This window comes from Notamacropus eugenii, chromosome 5, assembly GCF_028372415.1.
Source record: "Notamacropus eugenii isolate mMacEug1 chromosome 5, mMacEug1.pri_v2, whole genome shotgun sequence".
In the NCBI taxonomy this organism is placed as follows: Eukaryota; Metazoa; Chordata; class Mammalia; order Diprotodontia; family Macropodidae; genus Notamacropus; species Notamacropus eugenii.
Window position 1 is genome coordinate 338,233,176 of NC_092876.1, and position 15,156 is coordinate 338,248,331.

The window sequence follows — 15,156 nt, forward strand, 5'->3', positions numbered from 1 at the left end:
AATGAGCTGTGGGGGCAGATCCAAGACGGCGGAGTAGAAAGATGCATATACTCTAGTGCTTCCCCCACAGCCCACCAAATACCTGTAAAAAATGACTCTCAACAAATTCTAGAGCAGCAGAAGCCACAGAGGTTTCCAGCCAAAGGTAACCTGGAAGGCTGACAGGAAAGGTCTATTTCATGGGTCGCTGAGCAGAGCAGAGCCCAGCTCTGGCAGTGCAGCACTAGGAGGAACAGGATGGGAACAGACCTCCAGGGCAGAATTCCCAGCAGGGAGGGTCCCAGATCCCTCAACCCACAAGAGACAAAGAAAGCTCAAAAGGTCAGTGTGGGAGGACTTTCCCAGCTGGGAGAGAGGGGAATGGGGTTCCCCCAGCACTAGTCTCAGGAGGCAGCAGCAGGAGTTGGGTAGCTACATGGAAGCAGACTAGGTCCATTCTCCAGGGAGCTCAGCTTACAGCCTCTGGTGGAATTGAGCAGCTGATCTGAGCCTCAGCCTTGAGCATAGTACTGGGGAGAGGAGGAGCAATAGCACCCTTCTCTTGACAAAGGATTTAGAAGTCAAGTAACTGGCTGGGAAAATATCCAAAAAAAAAGAAAAAAATAAGACCATAGAAGGTTACTTTCTTGGTGAACAGGTGTCTCCTTCCATCCTTTTGGATAAGGAAGAACAAAGCATACTGTCAGAGGAAGTCAAGGCCTTTGTCTCCAGTACCTCCAAAATGAATATGAAATGGGCTCAGGGCATAGACGAACTTGAAAAGCATATCAGCAGCCTGGTAAAGGAAAACCAAAAAAATGCTGAGGAAAATAACACCTTTAAAAAGAGGCTAACTCAGTTGGAAAAAGAGCCAATGAGGAGAAGGGGGCTTTAAAAAGCAGAATTAGCCAAATGGAAAAGAAAGTTCAAAGGCTTACCGAACAAAATAGTTCTTTGAAAGAGAGAATTGAGTTCAGGGACACTAATGAATGACTATGAGATAATCCAAGAAGATAGAAAACAAAACCAAAAGTTTGAAAAAAAACAGAAGATAATGTGAAACACCTCATTGGAAAAACAACTGACCTGGAAAATAGATCCAGGAGACACAATTTAAAAATTATGGAGCTACCTGAAAACCAGGATCAAAAAAGAGCCTAGATATCATCTTTCATGAAATTATCAAGGAAAACTGCCCTGATATGCTAGAACCAGGGGCCAAAATAAATATTGAAAGAATCCATCAATCACCTCCTGAAAGAGACCCAAAAATGGAAACTCCTAGGAATGTTGTGGCCAAATTTCAGGCTTCCCAGGTCAAAGAGAAAATATTGCAAGCAGCTAGAAAGAAACAATTTGAGTATTGTGGAAATACAATCAGGATAACACAGGATCTGACAGCTTCAACATTAAAGGATTGAAAGGCTTGGAAAAGGATATTCTAGAAGTCAAAGAAACTGGGATTAAAACCAAGAATCACCTACCCAGCAAAACTGAGTATAATACTTCAAGGGAGTAAATGGTCATTCAATGATATAGAGGACTTTCAAGCATTCATGATGAAAAGATCAGAGCTAAATAAAAAAATTTGACTTTCAAACACAAGAATCAAGAGACACATGAAAAAGTAAACAGGAAAGAGAAATAATAAAAGAACTTCTAAAGCTGAACTGTTTAGATTCCTACATAGAAAGATAATATTTATAACTCTTGAGACTTTTCTCAGTATTTGAGTAGGTGGAGGGATTACATATACACACATACACATACACGTAAAGACAGAGAGTACAAGTTGAATTGAATCAGAAGAGATGATATCCATAAAAAAATAAAAATTAACTGGTGAGGGAGGAAAATACTGGGAGGAGAAAAGGAGAAATGAAATGGGACAGGCTATAACTCAAAAAAGAGAGAAGAAAAATCTTGTTCAATGGAGGAGAAAAGGGAGAAGGTGAGAGTGGAAAAGTGAAGCTTACTCTCTTCACATATGGCTTAAGGAGGGAATAACATGCTCACTAAATTTGGTGTGAAAAATCTATCTTACATCATATGAAAGTAGGGGAGAAGGGGACAAGTAGGGTGAGGGGATGATGGAAGGGAGGGCAAATGGAAGAAGAGAGTAACTAGAAGTAAACGCTTTTAGGAAGGGACAAGGTCAAATGAGAGAATAAAAAAAGGGAAGACAGGGTAGGATAGAGGGCAACATACTTAGTATTACACAACCTGCTAATTATGGAAGTCTTTTGGAAAATTACACATATATGGCCTGTATAGAATTGCTTGCCTTCTCAGTGGGGATGGGGAGGGAGGGAGGGAAGGAGAAAAGTTGGAATTCAAAGTATTAGAAACAAATGCTGAGAATTATTATTGCATATAAATGAGAAATAAGAAACACAGGTAATGGGGTATAGAAATTTATCTTGCCCTACAAGAAAAAAGAGAAGATGGGGATAAGTGAAGGGTGGAGTGTGATAGAAGGGAGGGTACATTGAGGGAAGGGGTAATCAGAATGCAAGGTATTATGGGAAGGGGAGAGGGGAGAGATGGGGAGAAAAATTGAAAGTCAAAATTTTGTGGAAATATATGTCAAAATATAAAAATAAATAAATACATAAATACATTAAAAAGGAAGATTGTGACCCAAAAGAGAATGGATGTGTCCTCTGATGGGAGGATCTATCCTTCACAAACATAAAAACGACCTCATCTGTATCTGTATCTCTCTCTCTGTCTCTGTCTCTGTCTCTCTCTCTCTCTCTCTTTCTCTCTCTCTCTCTCTCCTTCTGAAGAAGCATCCAGTTCACCTTGACCAAGGTGTTCAATTCCTCTCAACTCTATTTTAATAAATTTTCCTTGATATCTTAAAGAAAAAAAAGGAAAGAAAATTAACCATGAGCCCAGGATTTACTGTATCACAGAAAGTGGCAGGAAATGAAGTTGTGAAGTGCCACAAACTGCTAGATGAAACATAAGAGTTCTTCCCCCAGTATGTTTTTTATCACAGCAACACCCCTTTCCAAAAAATATTTCCCTCTTTATTGAGTTTAAGAATTCCTTCCAACAAACTGGGATCAAGGCAATATCTTATAGAGATAGTTTCAGTCACAATGGCTTATGGAACTATTTTTGAACTCAAAGTATCAATTTATCTATCCTTCATTTATAGTTGGGGCCAATGGGTTTAATTTGGGTCTGACAGTAACATGGCTCCCAAGAAGAGGAGCACACTGACCTAGGAACCTGTGGTAACCTGCTGCAGATCTGTGAAAATGGAGTGGTATAAAACCATCTATTTTGTGCCCACTGACTTTGCCCTGGGCTCATGTTCACAACAGAGATCACTTCTCCTGAGACAAGCTCTTGCTTATGGGTTATAAGGAATTTTTAAAGGTGGAGGTGAAATGTGTTTGTGTGTCTGTGTGTGTGTGTGTGTGTGTGTGTGAGAGAGAGAGAGAGAGAGAGAGAGAGAGAGAGAGAGAGAGAGAGAGAGAGAGAGAGAGAGAGAGAGAGAGAGACATTTGGGTTTGAACTGGGTATTTCATTGCCTTGGGGAAAGAAGTCTTCTGTAATTGGATATTGATGTTTGCTAGAGAAATTATCTGATTAAGCAAACTAGATTTCACTGAAATGACCATGCCATTGGATGCCACACCAACTCTTCATAAAAGCATAGGTAGGCTTGATGGTGTCATATGTAAGTTCTCCTTACATGTCTGTACCGACTGCATCAGTAACCTTGTCCATGGGGCTTAGTGTTAGAGTTGATCACTGAAAGCTGTTTCTTCATTGAAGAAGTAACATATAAATTGTTTTCTCTTGTCCATCAGTCTACCCGTTTTTGTACTACTATGTAGTTCCCCTGAAATTCAGTAATATTTCAGGAATGTTATCAGACAGCTAAGTATTTCTAAACAAGTAAAGACTTCAGTATCTGCCTTTTGGAAAAGAACGTCCTATATATCTATTTATTATGCCCACGATTTAGGGCTTGCATCAGTCACCTGAGTAGCACTCAGTGTCTGGAACTAATACATGTGAAACTATGTTGAGGCTACTTCCCAAATAATATCCTAGTGTCCAGATGAGGTGAAGAAAGAACAGACTGCAAAACTGCTGCGAGCACAGAAGATTAAATCTTACTGGCAGCACAGTTTTCTGGAAATGGCTTAAACACTTTGGGAGCAGTTATTTCTGCTTAGTGGAGGAATGGTTACTTCTGGATCACTGCAGCTCTTCAAAATGCAATATGATAGGATAAGCCACTTAAAAAGCTTTCCTTAGAGCATGACATTATCCTAATAGCAGTCTGAAAGATTGCATGTGTTTTTCCATTGGTCCCCAGAGGTCCTCTCTCTCTCATAATCACAGCTCTGCTGTTGCAGAGAATGCTAGCTGGGTGCAGTGCACCTTAGTAGTTAAAACGAAGTGGCTCTCACCTCACAAGATGCAAGCAGGATTTAGGTATCACTGATGGATGCTATGACTTTTTGAAAAAAGGCATTAGAAACCTCCTTCTGAATCATGGGTGAGATCTTCCATGATTTCGTCAGAGTCAAGTACTGCTTTCTGCCTCTCCATCTCCCATCCTGCTGATCAGCTTAGAGTTATTCCTACCCACTGTTTCTGTTGCTCTATTCCAGTTCAAGGCCTCTTATCTCTATGATGGAAATGAGCAAGAGAAGCCAGTTAGGGGGCACAGAAGTGAGTGGGGGACTCTGCTAGGGCATACACAGGTATAAGAACAGTCTGCTGCTTCTGAGCAATCTGAGGATCTTAATGGCCTCTGACAAATGGAGGAAACCATCACCTCCTGGGGCAGGGCAATGAGCTAGATATTATACCAAATGGTGACCTTGTCTCATCTCAGAATCGTTCTTGAGAAGGGTCTGGGAATGTGTTTGAGCTTAAGTGTAGAAGAGAGAACTATGTGACTTCAAGAATTTTTTTCTTCACTAGCAGGGCTTTATAGAAGAAGATGTTTCATGTGAAAATGAGGGGTTTCAGAAAGTGTGCTTAGCATAGTATATCCACCCCTCTCCAAGTGATCTAAGGAGGCAAGTGGGTCTAAGGAAATTTACTCCAAGTATGAATTGTATGGAGAGAAGTGTGGTTGTGAACAGCGGAGCTCAGTTCCCTAGTTTGAGCATAGGAGCATAGCTTTAGAACCAAAAGGGACCTTAGAGGAGGCCAGTTAATCCACCTTGCTCATTTTACAGAGATGGGAACTGAGGTACAGAAAAGATTAAGTGACTTACCCAAAGGTACCCAGGTATCAAGTGAGAAGGGAGGAAAGAACATCTGCTAAACTCTATATGCCTAATGTGTGCAAAACCGTAGGGGTGGAAAATGAGAGCAGTCTGGTGCTCCTGGTTTTTACTGACCTGGATCTTGCAAGGTTGGATAATAATAGTTTACATTCTTGCAATGTGGTTTTCCAGACAAGGATGAGGCTACATTGTAAAACCCAGTCAGTCGCTAGCTTGTAGAATGCATGCAATTACTCTCCCTCCACTACCTTGACTACCCTCAGTGTCACTGCTCTTGTCCTGAGTCTGTGACTCATGTTGGGAGAGGGGTGAAGGGACGGCAAGAAAGAAGTTATTAACAGTCACATGAGTGGGGAAAAAGGGAGCCTAATTTGTGCCTGTGATGCATCTATAAATCAAGACCTGGATTAAATGGAATCATGAGACTTTAGGGTGAAACTGACCAACAGGTCAGCAAAGCATTTTGTCTGGCAAACAGGTCTCCTTTCTTTCTGTGGCCCCTGAGCCTGCCTGGGAGTGGCATGCTTCATGCCATCTGATTTTCATGGACCCTATTCATTGTTTACTCAGAAGAGATGAGACTAAGGCAACTGAACACGTTCTTCGTTTCATTTTCAGAGAGGGCAGTTATAGTGTTCAAGTAAAAGGAAGCTGTTACCAAGAAATTAATAGGAGTGATCTTGAAATACTTTTAATAACTACAATGTGTTATTGGCATTCTATCCAGCAATAACCACATGGTTGTTTTTAGAAATAGAAATGTTAGGAAATAATCATGTTCCACAAGATCTCTTAAAATGTGAGTGTTTTTTCTTCTTGTGTTTTAGCCACCTGAGGTCATTATGAAAACAGGAACCTAAGTCATGCCTACCCAGTGAACATATTGGCACATGGTTTTATTTATCAGTGTTATGCTGTTTTGTTTTGAACAAGCATAAGCTTCTACAACCAAATGAGTAGAGTCCCACTCAAATTAGTCACCATGGGAAGGTATATACTTATTCCAGTGTTATTGCTAGGAACTCCTTTCTGCAATTTGCCTTGAGAGCTTACAGCACATTTCCTTTTTTTTTTTTTCTTCAAATTTATAATTTATTTATTTTTCAGTTTTCAACATTCACTGCCACAAGAATTTTGAATTCAAAATTTTCTCCTCATCTCTCCCCACCCCCCATCCCAGGACAGCATGCACCCCATCCACCCCTTCCTCCAGTCTGTCCTCCTTTCTATTACCCCTGCCTTCCTCCATCCTCATCCCCTCTATTATCCTGTTGGGCAAAATAGATTTCTATACCCCATTGCCTGTACATCTTATTTCCCAGATGCATACAAAAACAATTTTTAACATTCATTATTAAAGCTTTGAGTTCCATATTCTCTGCCTTACAGTACATTCCTTTGACTGGTCCCAGTGGTGGCAAATATTCATCCTTCAAGGGTGGGCTTAAGTTTTGGAAACAACCAAATGCTTGTGAATTGTAGTCTGGTGAATAAAATCGGTGATCAAGCTGGGTAGTACCAACATCAGTGAAAAAGTATACTGTGACTATGAAATAATAAAACTGGTTTTCTGGGGTGACGCATGAGCTAACTCTGAAAATCATCCCCAAATGTGTTCAATATGAGTTTGAACAATGGTAAGAGGATTAGAATAAATGTAAACTCTCAAGGTGACTAAAACTTTGAAGGAGACACAACCCATTTGGCCATATTAAGAATAAAATCAGCCTTATTATTTATAGCCATAACTTATGCTATGCAACTTTGGCATTCCCCTTGTGTGACTGTGCTCATTGGTGAGGTATACACATGGCCTGTGGGTCCTTGGCTCAGCTAAAGAAGGAGAAGTCAGCCTTATACAATTCATGTACTCTTGGCTTTCCTTCGTCCAGCACAGCCACTCAGCAACAGGACCATCACTGTCTTCCTATTAAAATTAGTTAAAATTAAATTATTAAAATGACATCTAAAATTTTGGTGAGGACAGCTCATTGAAATGCTTGCTCATTGAGTGTAGCTCATTGGACTGCAAAATGGAAGCCAGACTCCAATCATTTAAGCAATACTTCCTCTTCATTGAGCTGATATGCTACTGAGGGACAGATGAGCACTCTTCAGATTTCCAGGAAGATTGTGGGTGCATCCTCTGAACTTCCTTCTCAATAAGTCCTATCCCTTTCCAAATATGCAGGACAGCTGAGGACCACATGATTCAGTATTGGTCTCTTGTTTAGCTTTCTACACCAACTGTTCAGAGCAAAATCCTTCCTTGTGTGATGGGTGTATATATGTATATGTATGTGTGTTGATTTTGATATCTGAGCTGTTATGAATGTGAATTTCAATGCCAAATGCTCCTTTTATTTACCCTATGAAAGACACCTCCCTTCCCATACTACAACAGTTTTCAGGAGGAAAAAGGACATTTCTTTTCTTCTCCCATCTTAATATACCATTTCTCCAGGAGGAGACAGTTATGAGATGAGATGAGATGTGAGAGATGAGATGTATATAGTATATGTGTATATATGTGAAATACACACATATATGGAGAAAGAAAAGAAGGGAGAGAGAAAAGAAATAGAGAAACATACATATTCCATACTCTGGATTTTGTGTGTCCTGATACGATATGCAACTGTGTGCATTTATTTTTCCTCTCTGACCTCTCAAAGAAATAGGATATAATAACTCATAAAAGTCATAGATACTGATTAATTTGTTTAATTGAAACAAACTTTTCTTTCAGTGGGGTCACAGTTCATCACTCCAGAGTATAGACATGAATCAAACATTGGCATGGATGGTGGGATGGTTGTAGGATTCTAATTTCAAAAACAGCTTTGACATGGGAGCCCCCATGAAACTTCATGTGCACTTGTCATTCATGCCTTTATCCTGCCCTGCATCTCCACCTCTCCAAATCTGACCTTCCACGATTGTACATTCAATAGGAACATGAGTGATAGTCTCTGGGTTGACATGGATTTTTTTGTTTCATTAGCTTTCCAGTTAAATTAAACAAGCTATTAGAGGATGTGCTTTGGGGAGTAGATCCCCATGATCCTGCCTCCTCTTTGCAGACCAATGAACTTTGAGCACCTGGTTTGTCATCTTAAAATCCTCCCCTTTGGATATTTATTATTTAATGCTGTATTATAATTGCAACCTCCACTAATAATTCAGTTCTGTAGCAGAAAAATGTGATTTGTAAAAATTGGTTATTTTTATACTTCTGTCCACTATGTCTGGTGTTCTAGTCAGTAATATGATAGAATAAAAAATTATTATCACCTTCTGTGTTAATGCTTGTGTGTTAGATAGATATGTCACCTCTCGTGGAGTAACTGTCATTTCATGTGTATGGGGATACTCCCTCCATTGACATAGAGCATGTAGAGCCATAAGGAATTGTCAAGGTCATCTACTGCAAGCCTCTTATTTTACAGAGAAGGAAACTGAGTCCTGAAGAAATCATGTAACTTGTCCAAGGTCACATCATAGTGGTAGTAAAAGGCTAGAACCAGAAGTCAAACTAAGGTCTTTTGACTTGAAATCCACTGGTTCTCCTATTGTTCCAAGCTACCTCTGCTGATCACAATCTCTCCCTCCCGTTTTAACTTATCTGATTTCTGTCCATGTCTCTCTTTTTTATGAATTTTTATTTATTTAACTATTAATTTATGGAATAAAACAAGCATTTCCAAAACATAGTATAATAAGAAAAAGATGATGCACATGAAACTGCAAATCTATTATGTACAACTTGATATTCCTTTTAAATATATAATAAAGTTATCATGTACATTTTTTCTTTTTTTCTTCCCTCCCCCCAGATGGCTACCATTAGACACAGATATGTGCATGTGTGTGTATATACATGTATATGTATATATATATATATGTATATATATATATATATATGTAAAAATCATTCTATACATCCTTCTATTTATCAGTTCTTTCTCTGGATGCAGATAGCATCTTCCTTCATATGTCTTTGGGGTTAATTTTAATGTAGCCTATTTGTAGTTAGTCCATGTCTTTCCAAAGATCTTCCACAGAGGTATAGCCTTTTCCCTGTGTCTCTGCATGTGTCCATGTAGCATCTAGTCTATGCATAACTAGGAACAACATAGATATGAATACAAATTTAGAGCTAGAGGAAACCACAGACACCATTGAACCCTCCCACTCATTTTACAAACCATTCCTCCCCTAGAGTTCTCTGGAACCTTTAAGGAGATTGGGAAGGGGGTGTCTAGACTCTCTGCAAATGACTCCAGCCTCTGCCATCAGTGGTTCCTCAAATGTGAGGAAGGCTTCCATGTTCCCCAATACCACTTAATCACTTATAATCATATGAGCATTGACAAAGGAATATTGAGTTCAGAAGGTATGATCATAAATATACAAGCTTATTCTCTCCCCTCCCTCCTCCCCATTTCCCCATTTGTACTCCTCAGTCTCTGTCAAGGGGAAGGGAATTAAGTTCATGTCTTAGCCTGATTTCCAAAGAGTGCACAGCCTGGTGCACAGCTGTATGGCAAATTAGATTATGGCATCATCACTTCAGCGCTGTAAGGGACCTTAGAAGACATTCAGGTCAGACTTCTTTCATGGGCAAGGAAACTGAGGCCAAGAGGCATGAAGTGGTTTACCCAAGGTAGCACATAATTTAAATGACAGAACAGGTTCTATGGTCTTGACATTCATTCATAGCTCTTTGGTAGCACATGATCGTGATCTATGGATCTACATAGCTCTGGGACTGTTACAGTGTTCATTTCCATCTGTTCTCTTCTAGGGTCAGGACCTGCCAGGGAGAGTATCTGGATGAAATCTTAACTTGAAGAAGGTGTAATGGGAAATGTTTAACAAAATAAATAAAAATCCAATAAAACATAGATATCGTTACATTTTAAAATTAAGTCAATATGAGGCCTGCAGGAATCCTTACATATGAATTCATGGTCCCTGTTTCTATTTGAGTTTAACATCACTGGTCTCCTCCAATAGGAGGTAAGCTCCTTGAGGGTAGAACTGTTTCTTTTTGTCTTTGTGTGACCAGTATCTAGCATAGGACCTGATACATAGTTGGTGCTTAGTAAATATTTGTCGTGAATGACAGAATTCAGGCATGGGATAGTTGACAGAAAGGGTTGGGGGGGACCTCAGGATCTGAAAGACCTGAGCTGGAGTCCTGCCTTTGTGACTGTCTATGTGACCTTGGGCAAGTCACTTCTTCATCTCTCAGTTCTTCATGTATAAAATGAGAAAATTAGACTAGATGACCTCTAGAATTTCTTCTCAATCCAAATTGATGGTTTTCTGGAGGAGAAGGCACTGAGAATGGGAGGGTGGTCACTGCAAAGTGCTTTGGAGAGGAGAAGCAGCCATTATATTAGGCGAGGAGGTCATTTGTAGCATTAAAGAACATTGTTTCAGTGACTTTCAGAGGACTAAAGCAAGACCACAAGTCTGAGGAGTGAGTGGTGGAGAGGAAGGTAAGGTAACAAATGTAAGCTACTATTCTAACAGTTTAGCAGTGAAAGGAATGGAAAAGATGACCTCAAGATATTGAAGTCATAACAGAGTTTGTTTTGGTTTTGTTTTAGTTTTATTGTAGGTTATAGGCAGAAGGAGGAGGAACCAGTAGAGAGGGAAATATTAAAAATGGGAACCTTGTCATTGGTGGGGCTAGGTCTTGGCCATGGTGAGAGAGGTTCCTATCACCAAGGGGAGAGGTGGAAAGATTATTTATGGCTGGAAAGGGAAAAGGGGCAAGGGAGAGGCCACCTTATCCTTTAAGGAGGAGAGGATGAATGAAAACATCAGTTTTAAAGTGTAGAGGTGGGAACATGAGGGCACACTGGTCATCACTTTCTTCCTCTATAAAATGAAAGGGAAAACCCCAGAGTGGTATCAGACTGGATGACCTCAGTGATTCCTTCTTGTTCTAATATTCTCTAGTTCTAACTGAACTGTGGACTGCTGTGCAATCCATATTTAGTAACCTTATCATAACTTACCCTGCTGTTAAGGAACAAGGTTCATCATTGAGTAGTCTTCACATCTACCACCAGCCAGTTAAGAATTGCCATTTTTTACTTCCTTGTACACTTAATCCTCTCTCACATTTTTCAGTATATTTATCTTTATGTGAACTGAAACACCAAATAAAATGTGACATTTCCATATATGTAACAGAACAGAAAGAAATCTATCAAACTGCAGATTATGGACAGATCAATATACATACATGTATATGTATATATAGATATACATACACATACACATGTGTTTATGTATATATACATATATGTTGTTTTTCTTTTTAAATTATATAACATATAGTCAATTCAATGTGTAATTTTCAAAGCTATCATCCTTGACTGTGATTCTTTTGGTTCTTCCTTCCATTCTTTTAGGTACATTCAAAAATAAAGATGCATCAAAGACCTCTTTTCCTTCTTTCCTTCCCTTCCTTCCTTTCTTCCCTCTCTCCCTCCTTCCTTCCTTCCTTTCCAGAGGGACAGAAAGCTATCATATTGAAGAAGTAAATGGTCTAAAAGACAAATGTTCTGTAGGTTCCACCCAGGCTGCTCCTGTAAGGTTAGGAAGCACAGACACTTTAGAGTCCCCAAAGAAAAAAGCCTGAAGATTTCAAAATCATACCTGGAGCTACCCTTGGTCATTTACCTCTTCGAATGTATTATAAATTTGTTAAGGATATTGTTAGCACGATCAGAGCCTGATAATGCATCCTGCTTGATGTAGATCAGAGAATTCATTTGGGGAGAACTGAGTCTCATGTGATCATGATTGGGAGAAGAAGTTACAGTCTGAGGTAGGAAGGTAGAAGCTGCCAACTTCCTCTTCTTTCTTTTTCACAAATGTAAATATAATCCAAAATCAGAACCTTCCTGCTTTTCAGGGGGGATGTAGCAGGGATGAGGGATGATTGGATGCCTTATATTTTTTTCCCCATAGTTACTCCATAGGAGGGCTTTTCCTCCCTTAGATATCCAAACATTCAAGACATGCTCATTGATCTGAGTAGCTGAAATTATACATGAGCTACAGGAAATAGTGAATTGAGACAAGTTTAGAAGAACTAGGGGGACATGGGCAGACCCATAGTGGTGGAGTAAAGGCAAAGATTTGCCTAAGTTCTCTGAAATCTCCTCCAAACAACTTTAAAATAATGCCTTAAAATGAATTCTAGAGAGGCAGAGCCAACAAAAGGAAGGGTGAAATGATTTTCCAGCCCAAGGTAACTTAGAAAGTTGTCAGGAAAGTCTATCTCACTGGAGTAAGGGTAGGCACTGAATCAGCAGTAGCAACTCTCAGCCCACAGGTGGTTGGACAATTGGTTGAAAGGAGATTAAAGAGGACACTTTATTGGCAATAGGTGCATAATGCTATTGCATTGCCTGCATGTGGTTCCAGCTCATAGTCTTGGGGCAAGGAGGAGCACTGCAGAGTCCCTGATCACAATGCCAGCATGCAAAAGAGTGCTTATATCAATCATAGACCACAGCACAGGCCAGGAGAGCAGTGACCACACTTCTTCTTAGATAATACCTCCTTGGAAGAACTGAAAACTTAGAATTAGATTTGAAAACAGTAGTATGAAAAATTGGAAACTTGGGACAGTGGTCTCTCTGTTACAGAAGCAAAGCCCAATTTTAACATAAAATCAAGAGTCAAGAAATAGGCCAGAAAAAATGTGCAAACAACAACAACAACAACAACCAAAAAAATCCCTTTAAGTTATTATGGTGACAGATAAGCTCAAAATACAAACTCAGAAAAAGGCAAGAAAGTCAAAACAGCTACATACAAAGTCTCTAAGGAAAATGTGAATTGGGCTCAGCCAAGATGGCAAAGTAGAAAGATGCACATACTCTAGCTTTACTCCTATAACCCATAAAATACTTGTAAAAAATGACTCTGAACAAATTCTAGAGCAGTAGAAGCCACAGAATGACAGAATGAAAGAGATTTTCAGCCAAAGTAACCTGGAAGGTCGATCTGAAGTGTCTATTGCATGGGATGCAGAGCAGAATTGAGTGCAACCTTGCCTGTGCAACACCAAGAAGAACAGGAGGAGGACAGGCCCCTGGGGCAGAATCCATAGCAGTAGCTGAGAGTCTCAGATCCCTCAACCCACAAGTACCAAAGAAAGCTGCAAAGGTCAGTGAGAGGGCTTTCCCCACCGGGTGAGAGGGGAGCAGGGTCCCCCACTAGTGGGAGCAGTGGTGGCAGAAGCTGCAGAGTCCATTTTTGAAGGACTCTGCCTAAAGCCCCTGGGGAAAGTGAGCAGCTGATCTAATCTCAGCCCTGAGTGGTGGCCCTGCCCTTCCCCTAAAGCCCCTGAAGGAATTGAGCAGCTGATCTTAATCTCAACCTTGAGCAAGGTCCTAGGGTGAGGAGGAGCACTAGGACCCTCCTCTTGACAAAGGATTCAGAAGTCAAGCAAGTGGTTGGGAAAATGCTCAAAAAAGGGGAAAAAAATAAGACCATAGAAGGTTGCTTTCTTGTTGAATAGGTGTCTCCTTCCATTCTTTTGGATGAGGAAGAACAAAGCATACTGTCTGAGGAAGTCAAGGCTTCTGCATCCAGTACCTCCAAAATAAATATGCAGTGATCCCAGGCCATGGAAGAGCTTGAAATGTGAATCAACAGCTTGCTAAAGTAGACCCAGAGAAATGCTGAAGAAAATAACACCTTTAAAAATAGGCTAATTCAACTGGAAAAAGAGGTCCAAAAAGCCAATGAGGAGAAGGAGGTTTTAAAAAGCAGAATTAGCCAAATGGAAAAGGGGGTTCAAAAGCTCACTTAAGAAAATAGTTCTTTAAAAATGAGAGTGGAGCAGATGGAAGCTAATGACTTTATGAGAAACCAAGAAATTACAAAACAAAACCAAAAGAATGAAAAAATAGAAGACAATATGACCCCTGATGATGATAGAGTTTGGTGGGACATACACACCATCTCCCTCTATTAGAATATAAACAGTTTCTCCCTGCTTAGTCCTCTATAATTTTTCACTGTGTTCAGATGACATTCTGGTATCATTGCAGAAAGGTACCATGAGATGAGAGAACTGTTTAATGTGTTGTTGATTTGGGGTTTTTTTGGATGTTGTTGTTGTTTTTGGTGGAGCCATATAGCTTCATATCATTCACATTAATCAAGTGATTAATAAGATATCTTAATTGAACCTCCTTTTTAATTTGGAAGTTATATTTAGTTAAATTTAGGAGAGACAATAATGGATTTGAGGGTAGGCAGGACCACAATAGACTTAAATTATTTCCCTGAAAGATGCAATGGGGTGAGGGATGGCTTGATAGAACTGGAGGTGAGGTAGTTGTGCAGAGGAAACTCAGAAGTCAAGTAACTGGCTGGGAAAATGCCCAAAAAAGGGGAAAAAATAAGACCACAGAAGGTTATTTTCTTGGGGAATGGGTGTCTCTCCCCATCCTTTCAGATGAGGAAGAACAAGGCATACTGTCAGAGGAAGTCAAGGCCTCCAAAGGGAACTTAAACTGGGCTCAGGAAATAGAAGACCTTAAAAAACAAGTTAGCAGCTTACTAAAGGAGAACTGAAAAAATGCTGAGGAAAATAACACCTTTAAAAAGAGGTTAACTCAATTGGAAGAAGAGGTCCAAAAAGCCAATGAGGAGAAGGAGGTTTTAAAAAGCAGAATTAGCCAAATGGAGGAGAAGGTTCAAAAGCTCACTGAACAAATTAATTTGTTGAAAGAGAGAATTGAGTTCAGGGAAATGAATGACTATGAGTTAAACCAAGTAGTTAGTAAACAAAACCAAAAATTTGAAAAAATAGAAGATAATGTAAAACATCTCATTGGAAAAACAACTGACCTGGAAAATAGATCCA